The 17,662-nt window shown below is 50.4% G+C and overlaps 1 protein-coding gene across 4 annotated transcripts in view; it reads right to left on the bottom strand.

Moving 5' to 3' along the window:
* The window catches only part of GNB1 (G protein subunit beta 1), a 99,386-nt gene extending 86,633 nt beyond the window's left edge, over positions 1-12,753 (bottom strand). Inside the window, exon 1 of one of the 4 annotated variants that reach the window (XM_072731017.1) lies at positions 12,421-12,753. The gene's annotated coding sequence lies outside the window, so the exon portion shown is untranslated. The remainder of the gene's footprint in view (positions 1-12,420) is intronic. The other 3 variants (XM_072731015.1, XM_026007146.2, XM_072731016.1) reach the window with 3 other exon arrangements.
* Positions 12,754-17,662: the final 4,909 nt, after the last annotated feature.

Genomic DNA, 17,662 nt, shown 5'->3' on the forward strand with positions numbered 1-17,662 from the left:
GGAGGGGGGAGGCAGACTCAGCAGATGCCCCGCTGAGTAGGAAGCCCAACACAGGGCTCAATCCCAAAACCCTGGGATCATGACCTGAGCTGAAGGCAAAAGCTTAACCAACTGAGCCACTTACATGTCCTGAAAAGGACATCTTTATAAAACAACATTGGTGGCTGAGGGGGTACGGGAACAAAGATCCTCAAGAGAACAAGGAGAGGACAGAGATTCAAAGCAGTAGAAACAGATCCCCTGCCCAGGGACTGGCTGAAAGATACCAAGATTAACTAGAGGGTTAAATTATAAAAGACTTAGTTGGGGGATCCCTGTGTGGCGCAGCGGTTTGGCGCCTGCCTTTGGCCCAGGGCGCGATCCTGAGACTCAGGATCGAATCCCACTTCGGGCTCCCGGTGCATGGAGCCTGCTTCTCCCTCTGCCTGTATCTCTGCCTCTCTCTCTCTCTGTGACTATCATAAAAAAATAAATAAATAAATAAATAATTTAAAAGACTTAGTCATCTTACGGGTGTGGGGCTGGCTCAGTGGGAAGAGCATATGACTCGTTTCAGGATCGTGAGTTCAAGCCCCACGTTGGGTGTAGAGATTACTTAAATAAAACTTAAAAAAAAAAAAAAAAAGGCCTTCTCATGTTTCAAGGTAGAACAAGCCCCAAAAGAAACTAAAAACTGTCGTTAAGTGTTTTCAAGTGGAGGAGTCTTCCCTTTAATAATATATGAAGAAGCAGATGCAGACAGACACAAGTCTTCCAAGATGAAAGATTAAGGGAAAAGAGCACATGTTAGAGGGTCTAACAGTGTAATAATTAGAGCACAGGCTCTGGAGGCAAATGACTCAAGTTCAAATATGGGTCCCACTGCCTAATCCCCATCAGTTTAGCCATCTGTGAAATGGGGTTATTCATAGTACCTGCCTCAGAGCTGACGTGAGAATCACACGATAATAACAAAGTTCTTAGTGTGGTGTCTGGCATAATATGCACCCAACAAACATGAGCTAATAGCATTGGGATCACCAACAGAGCAAAAGTAAAGTACATCTACTGCCAAGGAATGCCATGTGAAGGTACCACACCAAGGTTTGAAGGAATATATTTCAAAAGGGAAATCCTAAAGTACTTCTCCTAATATACTTTATATGTATAAACATCTATGCCAAGTGGAGGTTATCAATCCAAGCATAGTCCTGCCTTAGGGCTTCTCTTTGTCATCCTCCATCTCCTGCTTGCTGCTCAAATACTTTAACCTCTGACTTTAGTTTTTTTTTTTTTTTTAAGATTTTATTGATTTATTCATGAAAGACAGAGAGAGAGAGAGAGAGAGAGAGAGGCAGAGACACAGGCAGAGGGAGAAGCAGGCTCCACACAGGGAGCCTGACGTGGGACGCAATCCCGGGTCTCGAGGATCACACTCTGAGCCAAAGGTGGCGCTAAACCGCTGAGCCACCCAGGCTGCCCAACCTCTGACTTTAAAAAACGAAATTCTAGCGGGTGCCTGGGTGGCTCAGTTGGTTAAGCATCTGCCTTCCGGTCAGGTCATGATCTTGGGGTCCTGGGATGGAGCCCCACATTGGGCACCCTGCTCAGCAGGGAGTCTGCTTGTCCTTCTCCCTCTGCCCCTCCCCCCACTGTGCTCGTGCGTGTGCTTGCTCACTGCTCTCTCTCTAATAAATAAAATCTTTTTTAAAAAAAGATTTATTTTTATTTATGATAGACAGAGAGAGAGAGAGAGAGAGAGAGAGAGAGAGAGGCAGAGACACAGGCAGAGGGAGAAGCAGGCTCCATGCCAGGAGCCCAACACGGGACTCGATCCCCGGACTCCAGCATCGTGCCCTGGGCCAAAGGCAGGCGCAAAACCGCTGAGCCACCCAGGGATTCCCTAAAATCTTTTTAAAAAATTGAAATTCTAGGGGCAGCCTCGGTGGCTCAGCGGTTTAGGGCCCCCTTCCACCCAGGGTGTGATCCTGGAGACCCGGGATTGAGTCCCACATCGGGCTCCCTGCATGGAGCCTGCTTCTCCCTCTGCCTATGTCTCGGCCTGTCTCTCTCTCTGCATCTCTCATGAATAAATAAATCTTTAAAAAAAAGAAAAGAAAAGAAAAAAACTGAAATTCTAGCAACCACCACGGACCTGCTCTGCCCTGTTTTTCAGCATGGTCTTTTCCACCACCTGACAGACATCCTTCTCACAGGGCAGCGTTGACGTCTCTCCTCACTGCCCCAACAGCCGCTGCTCCTTGGCACTGCTCTGCCCTTAAATAAGCATGTTACCGCTGCTCTGCCTTCTCCTCTATAGGGTCCTTCCTCTCCACACCTGACAATGTTCTAGCTACTCTATCTAAAATCAGGGCAGAAAAGAGCCCTCTCTCCTCAGTGCCTCTCCACCCCTTTCCTTCAGAGCCTCTCACTGTTGATCCTAGGCCCTGGGGAATACTGGCACTGAATTCTCTGGTCTACTTCTCCTAGCCAAATTTGCTCCCCTGCCCACCCCTACCCAACCCTGCCCAAGACTATCCCAGGCTCTAACACTATATTCTAATACTCTGACAACCTCTGATCATTCTTTTAAGAGCTGCTCTTCCTCTACTTACCCTTATTTTTTTTTAAAGACTTTATTTATTTATACATGAGACACACGGTGGGGGGGGGGGGGCAGAGATAGGCAGAGGGAGAAGCAGGCTCCATGCAAGGCGCCCGATGTGGGACTCAATCCATCCCGGATCTCCAGGATCACGTGCCGGGCCGAAGGCAGTCCTAAACTGCTAAGCCACCTGGGCTGCCCTCTACTCACCCTTAAGGCCACACCCTCCCACACCCCAAAGGCTCTGTCCCAAGGCCTCTTGTCAAGCTACACCACTGGGTTTTCAACCTTTAGAGAAATCTCTGGGTTCTTCTCCCTAGGAAAAGGCAATATCCTATACCTATAATGCTCAAACAGCAAGGAGAGGAGGACAGATGGACACATCAGAACAGAGTGCCTATCTCCAGATGAGGACCTCTCTGGTGCCTGCAGGCACCCTGGGCCAATAACTTAGATCTAGCCCAGTGGGTTTAACCACTGCCCTGATCTCCAAATTGCTGCTGTTCAGAAAGCTTGTTCTTAGGCTCCCTCCACACTCTTAAATACTGAGGATCAGAGGGCTTCTGTTTCTGTGGATTATATCTATGGATATTTACGATTTTGAAATTTAAACAAAGAGGGCAGCCCCAGTGGCTCAGCAGTTTAGTGCCTACCTTCAGCCCAGGGCATGATCCTGGAGACCCAGGATCGAGTCCCACGTCAGGCTCCCTGCATGGAGCCTGCTTCTCCCTCTGCCCGTGTCTCTGCCTCTCTCTCTCTCTCTCTCTCTGTGTCTGTCATGAATAAATAAATAAAATATTTTATAAAAAAATAAATAAAATAAAAGAGAAGATTTTTAAATGTTTAATAAACCTATTACATATTACCATAAAGAACATTTGTATAAAAATTAGCTTTAGGGGATCCCTGGGTAGCTCAGCGGTTTAGCGCCTGCCTTTGACCCAGAGCAGGATCCTGGAGTCCCAGGATCGAGTCCGACATCAGGCTCCCGGCATGGAGCCTGCTTTTCCCTCTGCCTGTGTCTCTGCCTCTATGTCTATCATAAATAAATAAATAAATAAATAAATAAATAAATAAATAAATAAATCTTTTTTTTAAAAATTAGCTTTAAAAAAATGGGGTGCCTGGGTGGCTCAGTCGGTTGAGCATCTGCCTTCAGCTCAGGTTGCAATCCCAGGGTTCTGGGATGGAACCCTGCATCAGGTTCCCTGCTCTGCGGGGAGCAGCTTCCTCTCCCTCAGCCTACTGCTCCCCTGATTGTGCCTGCTCTCTGTCAAATAAATAAATAAATAAATAAAATCTTTTTAAAAAATAACTAAGAAATAATTCGATGAGAAGAGCAGCAGTATTTTACATTTTAGCCCTCACTTCTTTAACGTCCACCTAAACAAGGAAGAGCTGAATTCAGTTGGAAAAGGAAGAAGTATTTTTAAGAACCTTTTCAAATAAATGTGCACAGCCTTCTTTGATACTACATCAAAACTTGACAAGTGGTAAGTTTCCTAAAGGGAAGTTCTGATGTGGAATCTGAAACTGTGTCAGTTCATTTTAATACCATTATATTAAATTCCACAGGATTTATTCCATTCTTGTGTTCTGAATAGATCTTTTACCATCTGTGCGTTAGTAGCATCACACACAGGCCATTGGGAAACTATCAGTTCACTGAATTAAGCAAATCTTCCAAATGTTGACACATTTTATTACATAATATTAAAAAGAAACATTTCCTAAGTATCACCTACGAGAAAAGTCTTTAAATACTGGGAAGCTGTCAAGCTCAGGATAGCAGAGTCAAGTTTTCCAAAATTCTAATTTCCATTTGAAAGCTCAAATTTTATCACTGCCAACAATATTGTCAGTTACATTCCTTGAAATATCTGGTTCACTTCGTTCATTTTCAAGAAAGTATCTGCCATATAAAGAACACATCTAAAGGACGATCCTTTTCTGTAAGCTGTTCTTTCAGTGCTATGGCAAAGCCGCTTGTCCAGGAGACTGCTATTGTACTCTGGGATACACTGGGATACTGTGATTCTTTCTGCTTGCTTCCCATTTCATCTCACAGACAGGAAAAAATGGGTATTCAGGGTTAAAGTTTAATAAAAATTAAAGATATTAAACTGCATTTTTCTAAACACAAGTTCATGGTGGTGAAGAATACTATGACTACAATAACTACTACAACTGGTTGGATGCCACACCCTTGGTCTGTGTTAAAGAAACAGCAGTTTTACCTACCACTGCTTCTGTACCATCCATGCAGTGAATATCAAATAGCATCTTGATTACTGTGTAAGTATCTCTGACCCAATGGACCCAATGGGTCTCAGGGACCCCCAGGGTCCAAAGATCATACCTTAAGACCCCCTGCTCTCAGTATCATTATTCCCAAAACTTCAATTACCTTCTAAATACTGTTAACTCTGAAAGTTCTGCCTCCAATCCAGACCACTTCTCCAGAGCTTCACATTCACATATACAAAATCCAAATAATTAATGAGCATCCATTTCAGAGGTTGGTAATATTGTAGTGAACTAAATTCCTGTCTTCATGGAGCTTAAAACTACTGGGGAGATGAGCACAAGGACTAGGAAAGCAGAGCAAGATAAAATGGCAGAGACTGAGGAGATAAGAGAATGCCCTCTGAGAAGGGGGTATTTGAACAAAAACCTGAATGAAGGCAGTGAACTGTACAAAACCAACCTCTAGGAGAAGAGCTTTACAGGGAGAGGAGCCAAAAGCCTAAGGACTGATCCACCCTTAATGGAAGATTTCCTAGAGTCCTCAAACCCAACATGCATAAACTGAACTCATTATCCTCTCCACTGAACCACTGCTCCTTATTTCAGTAAATGCCAAACAGCCACCCAGATGCCCAGGACAAGCATACACTGTGATCATCTTCTCTTCTTGCCTTCCATGCAGCCATCAGGTCTTCTAGTCACCAGCTTTACATCCTAGTCTGGATCCCTTCCTCTCTATACTAGCACCCCATATGGCCGTCTATGGCCATAGTGTTCCTCCTTCATCTGAACATGCTCTGAGCTCAAGTACCATGGCCATGGTCAATCTCCTCTTTAAAATCCTTTAAAGGCTCCCAAGAGCCCTCAAGATAAAAGCACTACTCCTTCCTAAGGCTCTGACCCTCAGTGTCCATTTCTCACCACCCTCCAGCCCTTTGGAACTTCCATCCCTCATGAGCCATGCCTTCTTTCATTCAATAATTACTGAGCATCTGGGATCCCTGGGTGGCGCAGTGGTTTGGCGCCTGCCTTTGGCCCAGGGCGCGATCCTGGAGACCCGGGATCGAATCCCACGTCAGGCTCCCGGTGCATGGAGCCTGCTTCTCCCTCTGCCTATGTCTCTGCCTCTCTCTCTCTCTCTGTGTGACTACCATAAATAAATAAAAAATTTTTAAAAATAATAGTAATTACTGAACATCTACCACTACCACACAATAGACACAGTTCTGGGTGCTGGAGACATAGGGGGTGAAAGAGGCTAATTGGTGGCTGCATGAAAAACACTCACACCACCTCCTCAGCTTCAAACACTCCTTCCTGGGGATCCCTGGGTGGCGCAGCGGTTTGGTGCCTGCCTTTGGCCCAGGGCACGATCCTGGAGACCCAGGATCAAATCCCACGTCGGGCTCCCGGTGCATGGAGCCTGCTTCTCCCTCTGCCTGTGTCTCTGCCTCTCTCTCTCTCTCTCATAAATTAAAAAAAAAAAAAAAACTCCTTCCTTCTCCTCCACGCGCTAACTGCATGCCAGACAGGCTCCAACCAGAGGGTCCTTCGGGTTTCAATTTAAAATACACTTCACTCCTGGGGCACCTGGGTGGCTCAGTCAGTTAAACATCCAACTCAGTCATGATCTCTAGCTGTCTCTATAACCTACTGCCCTTGAATTTCTCCTTTGCACCTCCTTGTTAGGCTGTCTATTAAACTATAAACTCAGTGAGGCCCTGGGACACACCCATTCTACAGCAGTTGATAGCCTTAGCACCTACCAGAGAAGGTGCTGAATAAGCACCTGTTAAACAAATTTCCAGTTACAGTATTTTATTGTTATTATCACTATTTAGCAAATCAGGGGACAAGAAGTTTTGTCCAGGTGTCCCTGGGTGGCTCAGTGGTTGAGCATCTGCCTCTGGCTCAGGGTGTGATCCTGGGGTCCCGGGACTGAGTTCCACATTGGGCTCCCTACATGGAGCCTGCTTCTCGCTCTGTCTCTGCCTCTCTCTTTCTCTGTGTCTCTCGAGTAAACAAATAAAATCTTAAAAAAAAAAAAAAAAAATTGGGCAGCCTGGGTGGCTCAGAGGTTTAGCGCAGCCTTCGGCCCAGGGCATGATCCTGGGGACCTGGGATCAAGTTGCACATCGGGCTCCCTGCATGGACCCTGCTTCTCCCTCTACCTGTGTCTCTGCCCCCTCTCTCTCTGTAAGTCTCTCAGGAATAAATAAAATCTTTTAAAAAAAATTACCCTAGATAATCTTGACTTATTTTATTTGTTTGTTTGTTTGTTTATTAACCTCTACTCTCAACATGGGCCTCAAACTCCCAACCCCAAGATCAGGAGTCTCAAACTCTACCTGATCCAGCCAGGTGCCCCTGGTCTTTTAAATCCATGTTTGTAGAAATAGCTTTCCCCAAAACTTTAATAAGTCAAATAACTGAATACTTACTAAGTCTGAGAAAAAGAAAGCAACAGAGACAACTGGGTGGCTCAGTGGCTGAGCGTCTGCCTTCGGCTCAGGTCATGATCCCGGGGTCCTGGGATGGAGTCCCACATTGGGCTCTCCGCAGGGAGCCTGCTTCTCCCTCTGCCTCTCTCTGTGTGTCTCTCATGAATGAATGAATAAAATCTTTAAAAAAAGGAAAAGAATGGGATCCCTGGGTGGCGCAGCGGTTTGGCGCCTGCCTTTGGCCCAGGGCGCGATCCTGGAGACCGGGATCGAATCCCACGTCGGGCTCCCGGTGTATGGAGCCTGCTTCTCCCTCTGCCTGTGTCTCTGCCTCTCTCTCTCTCTCTCTCTGTGACTATCATAAATAAATAAAAAATAAAAAAAATAAAAAATAAATAAAAATTAAAAAAAAAAAAAAAAAGGAAAAGAAGAAAGCAACATTGCTCTATTAAAGAAGCTTTTCTATTACTAGAAACCAGCAGGAATTTCTTTCCACCAATTAGTGTGGCATCTAATGCAAGATACTACCACAAGAACAGGACTAAAAGGTTTAAAAAGCTTTTGGCATTCCTCTGACCAATTTGGATGTCTATAGACTGCCTATATTTCCTAAATAAGAGCTCTGGAACAAAATGCATAGCTTAGAAAGAAATGCTGCTTCATTTTTTTTTTTACCAGAATAGTCAACATGATGTTGCATTACCCAATGTATGCACACCCACCCCACATACATTTAGACCAGCCCTTCATTCCAGCATTACACCTTCTGTTTGTGAAATGTGTCTCTGACCTCAGTGTCAACTTAAGCTTCTTTTTATCCCTTCATTCTATGTTCACTAAACGAAACACTTAACTCACCCATCTCACTTCATAATTTCTCTAACCATTCAGCAATGAATCCAAACCAGAAATCTTTTTTCCCAGGCTTAAAAGATCCTGTTCATTGTCTTACTCGACTTATGCTAACAGAGGTTTCAAAATAATATAGCATGCCATATGGTCAAGCCCAGATAATAACATTGAGAATATCTGTTACCAATCCACTAATGCTTTTAAAGGCCAAAGTCTGTAGACAGTAAGAATTTAATCCAATTTGGAGAGCAACATGAGCCAGAGAAAGCAACATGGGCAAAGAAAAAACAATCCAATGAAAAAACGATAATAAATGCCAATACTGTATGTCTAAAATAAACTCAACATTAGTCATTAAACAATGTATTAGCTAAAAAGCCAACTGGGGATCCCTGGGTGGCTCAGCGGTTTAGTGCCTGCCTTTGGCCCAGGGCGCGATCCTGGAGTCCCGGGATCGAGTCCCGAGCTGGGCTCCCGGCATGGAGCCTGCTTCTCCCTCTGCCTGTGTCTGCCTCTCCCTCTCTCTATGTCTATCATGAATAAGTAAATTTAAAAAAAAAAAAATCTTTAAAAAAAATACAAAATAAAAAATAAAATAAATAAAAAGCTAACTGATAGTAGGTAAGTCTACAGATATCCTGAAGACCTCTTTTTTTTTTTTTAAGATTTTATTTATTAATGAGACAGAGAGGGATCCCTGGGTGGCGCAGCGGTTTGGCGCCTGCCTTGGGCCCAGGGCGCAATCCTGGAGACCCAGGATCGAATCCCACGTCGGGCTCCCGGTGCATGGAGCCTGCTTCTCCCTCTGCCTATGTCTCTGCCTCTCTCTCTCTCTCTCTGTGACTATCATAAATAAAAAAATAAAAAAAATTAAAAAAAAATGAGACAGAGAGAGAGAGAGAGAGAGAGAGGCAGAGACACAGGCAAAGGGAGAAACAGGCTCCATGCAGGGAGCCTGACGTGGGACTCAATCCCGGGTCTCCAGAATAAGGCCCTGGACTGAAGGCGGCACTAAACCGCTGAGCCACCCAGGCTGTCCATGAAGAACTTTCTCAAGGTGATTTGGAGAAATACAACTTTTTCAATCAAACCAATGGATAGCATAGAAATTTTTAACAAAGTAGGGCGCTTGAGTGGCTCAGTCGGTTAAGCATCTTCCTTACACTTTGACTTGGGTCACGATCTTGGGAACGAGCCCCTGTTGGGCTCCCTGCTCACCTGGAGTCCTCTTTTCCCTCTGCCCATACCCCACCCTCGCTTTATGCTGTCAAATAAACAAACTCTTAAATTAATTTTATTTATTTATTTTTTTAGCAAACTAAAAAGTAACAGAACAGAGCTTTGAAAAATAAGTTAACGCCTTATAAAATCAGTCCCATTCTCAGGCTGTCACTCTTAAGTCTACCAAGGTGATTTAAGCTTTACAATCAAAGTCACTAGGCATGAAAAAAATCTGAAAAGAACTTTTAAGTTTTACTCTTAAAAAAAGGGAGTATTGGGGGATCCCTGGGTGGCTCAGTGGTTTAGCGCCTGCCTTTGGCCCGGGGCGCGATCCTGGAGTCCCGGGATCAAGTCCCACATCCGGCTCCTGGCATGGAGCCTCCCTCTGCCTGTGTCTCTACCTCTCCCTATCATGAATAAATAAATAAAATCTTTAAAAAAAAAAAAAAAAAAAAAGGAGGGGGGGGAGTATCAGGGCACCTAGGGGCCTCAGTCAAGTGTCTGACTTTGGCTGGGGTCAGGATCTCAGGGTCCTGCCCTCCCTCACATTCAGCAGGGAGTCTACAGCAGGGAGTCTACTTGTCCCTCTCCCTCTTCCCCCACTAGTGCTCTCACTCAAATAAATATAACCATTAAAAAACAAATTACTATGCAGTCTTTTAACAGTCTTCTAAACCTGTTCTCTGATGAAAATTATATCTGAGGAAACTTACTTCAACTCCTCTCAAAACAGAACTCAAAATATTAAACAAAGATAAATCTTTATTAAGGTATCATTAATGTCCTTCAAGGGACATTAGACAGCTGAGTATTTATGTGAGGATACATATACAGCCCCTTGGTAAACTCCAGTATCATACTGCAGGAGTAATTTTTGTCCAAGAGGTGTTTGAGAGAGTATCAGTTCTGAGTCAGAACTACATAGTTGGACATGCAAACTCTGGAATCATTCCAACAGAAGAAGAAATGTAGCCCCAACACTGGTCCCCCCACAAAAAGGGGAATAAGCCACAGGCAAAAATCACAAAACTTTGCTTTGCTTTCCTAAATTCTCACTGCTAAGAAAAACTTGTAGCACTTACAATACCCGTGAATCTGGACACAGGTAAGCCTGGAGTCTCCAGCTGGACAGAGGCCTGGAAGTCCAGCCTCAAGGTGGGGGAGATCCCACCCCCCCACCCCCTACAAGGTCTGACAGATTGGCCTCTAACCAACCATTCCAGTTGCTTTCCATTTCTAGACAGTTCTAGTTGTTAGAAAGTTAGACGGAGCCAAAAGCTACCATCCAGTTGTGCTGTGCAGAGTTCTCAGACCTGTTTCCATGTTGGTGGCACCAACTCTGTCCCCACCCACACACCCAATATTAGTAAGGAAGCAAAAAAGGAACTGCCTATTCACTTTCTTGTTGCAATACATACCTTCCGGAAGAATCTAGAATAGACCCTATCTTAACAGAATTCGAACTAAAACCTTACTTTCAAATAAAGAACCCCTCTACTCCCAAAAAAGACTAAAGTAAACCTTCAAATTTGAAAACAAAAAAATTCATGTAAAATTCTCATTGATAAGAACTCTCTAAAGACCTTACCAGTATCTACAGTTGAAAGAACTTTTTTTACAAAGCTAATGCTTCCATTTATTTGCTAATCATAACAACGTACATATTTTCTTAGTTCATAATTTAATAAGCAGCTGCTTCAGCCATCAAATACCGAGATCACGGCAATCAGATGGAAGTAGAATGAAAACATACAAAAAAGAAGTCCCCCAACTAAAACCACAGATGCAGGAGTCTACATCCCTGACGTATAATTCAGTATTCCTAGCTATCGCTGCCCAGCAGCTTCCTTCCCATCATAAAGATTCACACATGCTGTTTTTCTCCAGTAAATGGATCTCACCATCCCAACTGAGGAGCTTCCATAGAGAAATTGAGCAGATACAGCTGATACCACTTCGTGCGCTGTGTAATTTAAAGGACTTGAGACACGTCTCAATAAAACACCTCCTCAAAGAAGCATACCGGGGGGGAGGGGGGGTCCCCCGAGTCCAAGCGCGGCCACCACCCGGGCGGAAGGGTCGGCCCCGCTCCTCCCCCACCCCGCCCCCACCCCCACCGCCGGGGCGGCCAGCAGGCGCTCGCCGGGCCGAGGGGGACTCGCAGACCGGGGTCACTTCCTCCGCCCCCGCCCCGCCCGGTCCTGCTCCATAATGTTAACTGGGCCCGAACACAATCGGGGCGCAGGAGGCCGGGCGCGCGCGGCGGCTGACAATGGCAGCGGCGGCGACGCGCCATCTTGTAGCGGGCCTGGCCCCGGCCATTCATTCGGCACGGGGACCCCGGGGACCCCGGCCAGGGCCCCCGCCCCCCGCCCCCGCCCCGCCGGCGCCGCACCGGGCGAGGGGGGACCGCAGCGGGCTGACCGCGGGGCCGCCTCCCACTTCTTGCTACAACCCCACAGCCGACCATCCCCGCTCGGCCCTCTCCGCGCCGCTCTTTGTCCGCCTCAAGTCCACCCCGAGTGGCCGGCGGCAGCCGCGCCTCAGCTTCCTCATTTCACGGGCCCTTCCTTCGCCCCGTGGCCACCAAGCACTAACTTCAAAGTCCCCAGAGGAGCTGTGTGGAAAGCACCGCGTCCCTCCGAGGCCAAGGGCGAGCCTTCAGCCCGCCGCAGGAGCCCGCCGCTCCCTTTGTTCTCGCGGCCCCGGCCCGGCCGCCCAGGGACCCCGGCCCTCGACTCTCGGGGCCCGGACCCCCGGATCCAGCACACGGGACCGCGGGCCTGGGACCCAGACCCCAGAACTCGGACCCACAGACCCACACCCGGGACCCCAGCCCCCGGTCCTCCCGACCCTTGCGCCGGAGCCCGAGCTCCCGCCCCCGACCCCAGCCAAAGCCCGCAGGGTCCCCGCCCGCTCCCGGCCCGCGACCCCACCCGGGCGGGGCAGGAAGACGTTCGGCCCGGCCGCGGGGTGGGGGCGGGGAGGGTGGGGGCGGGGCGGCCCGGGCGGGCAACTGTGGGGGAGGGGCCCGGGCCCGGGTCGCGGGGCCGGGGCCGGGGCCACCGCGCTCACCTCCGTGCCTTGTCCCGCCTGACGCGCCCGCGCCCCGCCGCCTCAGCCGCCTCGGCCGCCGCTCTGGAGGTGGAAGCGCTCGGGCCGCTCCGCGGGCGCTGCGGGCAGGTGCGCCGGCGAAGCTCGCTCCGGTCCCGCGGCGGCTGCTCCACTCCCGCGCCCGCTCCCGCTCCCGCTCCCGCTCCCGCTCCGCCGCCGCCTCCGTCCGCCCCTCAGACGCCTCCAGCCATCGGGATGGGCGCGGCGGCCCCTGCCCGCAGCCTCGGGAAACCCCACGCCGCGTCACCGCGCACACCGCGCGCGCACGCAGGCCGGGCCGCGGCCCCGGCGCGCGCACGTCCGCGCTCTTCCTCTCTGCGCCGACCCCAGGAGCGTGTGCGAGCCGCTTAAAGGGGCCGCGCCCGCCCTCGGGGAACCCGCTCGCGGAGGCCCTCAGGCAGGGGCCGCCCCTTCCCGGGGCCCCAAGGGCAGAGAGCGAGGCTCTGTGCTACCTCAGGCCTTCCCACTGCAGTGCTGCCCAGCTTTCCAGCCAAGGGGACGTGGGTACAGGCCACAGGATCACAGCTGAAACTCTCCCGGCCCTGCACCCGTCCCCCTTACACGCATCTCGCGCACATGCAATGTACTCGCACCTGGCACTCTGCACCGTGCATTTGGCACCCTACATCTGCACCCTGCACCGTGCATTCAGCACCCCACATCTGCGTTCTGCTCGGCTACCTGCACGTGCACATTCCCAGCTCAGGCCGGCCCCCAGGCGTAGGGGTGCAACCGAGCTGACCAGATCCCAGACGGGGTCCAACACCACGGAGGCAGCTTCTGCCTGCCCGCGAGTGGACCCCCGCCAACCGGGCGGGGTGGGGGGGGTGGACAGGGCCAGCCCCCGGAGATGCCGGTGGGGCTCTTGTGAGCCTGGGCAGGTGCAGGCAGTGTGGTCTCAGGAGGTCAAACCTACGAAGCTCCTGGTGGGAATGGCCGCCTGGGCAGGGAGGTGTGACTACGGAAAACAGTGTCAGCCTCTGGGAAGGCCGCTGAGAATTGAAGCCCCTCCAGTGGGAGCAGAAAGGTGAGCGTCGGTCATATATGCATAGCCAGTGATACCCCCAGGAATATCACTGGAACAATCCCTGATCCACAACCACCAGCAGATCCCTGGCTCCCCAGTTCCAACAACTAATCACCCATGGTCTCCATCCCTTTGGATCCTGCAGCCCTTGACCCTCCTCACCCCAAGGTAGATCCAGGACCCTTCTCCTTCAAAGATGTGTATCCTTCCAGCCTGGAGCCCATAACTTCCCACCCAGGTGTGGGCTGTGTTCCCCACCTCTCCCACTCCCACTCTCTGGGACTTTCCTACCAAGCATGCAAGCATGTCCCTATTGTTCCTGGAGCCCAACCTCACATCCTTGTATAGAATGCTCCAGGTTCAATGTATACCCTCCCTGCTCATCCCTGAACTCAGCCATTTCTGCAAGGATCTCTGGGTCCTTTTAGCAGGGAATGGTGTTTCAAAACCAGGATCAGGGCAGCCCAGGTGGCTCAGCGGTTTAGTGCTGCCTTCGGCCCAGGGCATGATCCTGGAGACCAGGGCTCGAGTCCCATGTCAGGGTCCCTGCATGGAGTCTGCTTCTCCCTCTGCCTAGGTCTCTGCCTCTCTCTCTCTCTCCTTCTCATGAATAAATAAATAAAATCTTTAAAAAAATAAAAACCAGGATCAGGGCTCCGGGTGTGCTCACTGCTATTAGAATGCCATTGCTTCAGCATACAGAGCTAAGGCACATGTGTACCTATGAGCATATGTGTATATATACACTCACGCACACGAAGTACCCCCTGCCAAGTAATCAATCTCCCCTATGATTGATTGCTGCCACCCCACATGGGCTCTGACCTCCGCTGGCCCACCACAGTCCCCACCTCAGCAGGGACATCTGCCTTGCTCAGTGGACATGACAGTTTCCATTGTCCCTCCCACAATGTCCAGGTTCCTCTGTCCTCCTCGCTGTTCAGCATTCTGGCTCCTCTCTGCTCCTTAAACACACAGATCACCAATCCCATCCACACTCAGCCCTTGTGGCTCCATCGTCCCAGGAGGATCCCCGCCATAACCTCTAGGCACCTCTACAGAGAGGTTTCAGTGGGGTCTCTGCCCCTTTGTCCTCCAGTGCCTTGTAACATTTCTCAGTAGCTCTCATTCCTGAGACCTCACACGGATTAATTTGTGCTACTCTGCTCCTTGCCCATTACCCCGACAAAGACGGTACTTTGACTCCCCTGCCCACCAAATGGGCTATGAGGCACACAATGGGTCCTCAGGGAAGGCTTATGAGATGGGTGGAAGGGCTGTGAGTGAGGCTCTGTGTTCTTTTTTTTTTTTTTTTTTTTTTAATTTTTTTTTTTTTTTTTATTTTACTATTTATGATAGTCACAGAGAGAGAGAGAGAGGCAGAGACACAGGCAGAGGGAGAAGCAGGCTCCATGCACCGGGAGCCCGACGTGGGATTCGATCCCGGGTCTCCAGGATCGCGCCCTGGGCCAAAGGCAGGCGCCAAACTGCTGCGCCACCCAGGGATCCCGAGGCTCTGTGTTCTGAATGAGAGGGACAAGACTCAGCATGAGGACCAGTGGCAGTGGGGAGCGTCGGCATCAAATGGTCACTATGTCCAGGACAAGGCTGGCAGCTCTAGGGACTCTGCAGTGCTGCCCACTGCTCCAGAGGAGAGGTGGGTGATGCAAAGTTGGAAAGATGAGTGTCCTGAGCACTGGCAGGTGGGTCCCAGAAGCAATGGACCAAGGCCGAAGACTCTGGCCAGAGACATCCCTCTGAATCCAGCAGGTGTGATGCCAGCCTTCAGTGACTACTTAGGTCCAGGACTTAGAAAAGGGAAAATGAGGAGGGAGACAAGGAAAATGAGACAGGAAAGGAGGAGGAGGGGGAATGAGGCAGGGCAGGGCCAGCAGCAGAGCAGAAGGAAATGGGGGTGAGTGGTCTCTGTGGAGACCACAGTACTCCCATGGGGATGAGAGGAAGCCTGGAGGATCCTCGGAATCCCTACTCCGCCAGCCTGAATCCTTTCACACCTGCCCAAGGGCCATGGTGGTCACCATGCTGCAGGCCTGACTGGGCAGCTAGGGTGCTAGCAGGGCTTGTCCAGGACTCCCCTGTCCCACAGACCACTGTAGGCCTGATTGGGCCCATCCCCAGTTACACCAAGGCCACAGAGCAAGGCTGCACATGAGAACACCAGGCTAGAGCCTGCACAGGCCAGGTGAGGTTGTGAGTATACACCTGGAGCCCCCAGCTAATCTGTAGATCTGAGGGGTAGGGCAGTGCTTTCCCTGGAACTTGTCCTGTAGCCCAGGCCAGAAACCCTCATTTACATATTTATGGAGAAGAGTGTGAGGGCAAAGTCCAGGGGAAGGCAGGAGGAGAGGAGGGGAGAGCCCTGGGTTCTTATTTCCAGATCCCTCCACAGCCTGGGGCCTCACCCCCTTCAATGCGTAGAAACCACAGGTTCCCAGTGCTCTTTTCTCTACTCCTAGGCCAGTTCCCAAGTAGCATGGCCCTCTAGCCCTGGGGACACGTACCCTGGCAGCTCTCAAGAACCCACAAGAGCTTCTAGCTTCCAGCCAGAGAACTTTGGACCTCAAGAGTATGAAGGGCTCACTCTGGAAAGCCTGCCCTCCCTCTCCTCCCCTTCCCACCATCTCTTGCTCAGGCCTCCTGAAGTTTGGGCCTCATCTGCTGCCCAGCCCCCTCCTCAGTGGGGTATAAACCAGGGCCCATGGTGGACCTGCTGCCACAGCAAGGAGAATTTGTGCCCAGCTGGCAGGGAACTTAGGCTTCTCCTGATTTCCTGTAGACACTCCCTCCTCTAGATAAGTGGCTTAGAGATCAGCCTGAAGTCCTGAGTCCAAGCCGCACCCTGTGAGCCACAACCAGCTGAAGGCCAGGCCAGCCAGGTGGCTGCAGGGCTGAGCAGGGCCTGAGGCTGAAAGCAGTTGCCCTGGTGCCTGGCTCAATGCCCAGCCTGCACTAAAAACCTAGGGTGTGCAAATGCATTATTCAGATGCCCCCCCTCCATCTGCTCTCTAGCAGGAAATGGTCTGACCGGAAAGTAGGTCTTTTTAAATCTGAATTATTCAAACAATTTGTGCACGTGACCAGGACCCGAGCCCAGGGGCTACACTCCAAGCCCGGCTTTAAAGGGTGTCAGAGCTGTAGGGGCAGCTCCCTTCCAGCAGAGCACTCTCTGTTCCTCTACATCGTAGCCATCTTGCCTTCACTTCTACTAGATGAGCCTAGCTTCACCCTGGCCCCTGCCCCAGAGGACAGGACTGGGACAAGGAAGGGAGGATGAGGGTGCAGAATGTAGGTAATCCAGAAGAAGCGCTAATTAGTTCTGCAGGCTGCCAGAAGCAGGGTCTGGTGACAGAACCGGGTCAGGAAAGTGAGGAAACCGGCCCCTCCTGGCTTCTCTCAGCAGACACTTCCCAAGTGTCCACTGGGTGCCAGGAAGGCCCAGGTCCACCCTGATGCAGGCAGGTATACTGGAAGGGACAAGGGGAGAGCTGGATGACTGGCGAAAAGGGGACAGTTGGAGCAGAGCCATGGAGTGGCCGGCATTGGGGCTTGGAAGAGTACGCAGCTCAGAGCCCAGGAAAGTCGAGGCCTGAGATGGCAGGCACAGTGTGCCTTGTGGCCTTGGGGAGGATGCTGCCATTAGACTGTGAAGGAGCCCTGGACCCTCACCCTATGCAGCAGAAGCAGCCCCTCTCTCTCCCAGGCCTGTCCTGTGCATCTCGTGACCTGACCTCCAGGTCAATGATCCTCCTGGTCACCTACCTTTGGTCACAAAGCAGACATTCCCTCATGGGGGCCAGCAAAACTTGAGGGAGAATCAGAAAGTAACAAGTGAAAAAAATAAAAAAAAGAAAGAAAGTAACAAGTGAGGGGGCAACAAATGCAGGGCATGTCTTCCCTGAGATTTGGAGCAGACAGGTCCAGAAGGCCTTCCTGCCACTTCCCGAAGGAGCTCTCCCCAGTGCATTGGGACAGTGGGGGCAGGGCTGAGCTCCAGCAAATAGTGGAGCTGCCTTCCCAGGACACTCCTAACTTGAGAGAGCCCAGCCTCCTGTGCCAGGTTCTCTGTGGGGGGCACATCTGGTTACATGGCAGATGGTGGGGGAAGGGCCGCAGAAGTAGAGCTGGAAAGCCTGGCTCCATCTGATGGCCCTGATG

This window comes from Vulpes vulpes, chromosome 12, assembly GCF_048418805.1.
Source record: "Vulpes vulpes isolate BD-2025 chromosome 12, VulVul3, whole genome shotgun sequence".
Classification (NCBI taxonomy): domain Eukaryota; kingdom Metazoa; phylum Chordata; class Mammalia; order Carnivora; family Canidae; genus Vulpes; species Vulpes vulpes.